Here is a 234-nt window from a genome sequence, read left to right as displayed (position 1 = left end):
AGTATTATCACCACAGCACTTGTGGTAATAAAAGTGACAATGATGAATTACTGTTTGATAACGAGATAAATGGTGTAAATATGCTGAAATATCGTATAATATGCTTTTAGTAAAAATATGTATGTATGCGCAAGTGCTACCTTCATCAGACTCTTCCTCATAGAAAATAGTTTTCGTTTCAGGGTAACTTCAAGAAATATCCGGCATGCATATACTTTTTCAAGATATTTATTG

This window comes from Penaeus monodon, chromosome 15, assembly GCF_015228065.2.
Source record: "Penaeus monodon isolate SGIC_2016 chromosome 15, NSTDA_Pmon_1, whole genome shotgun sequence".
Lineage (NCBI taxonomy): Eukaryota > Metazoa > Arthropoda > Malacostraca > Decapoda > Penaeidae > Penaeus > Penaeus monodon.
Note: the sequence above shows the minus strand (reverse complement) of the source record.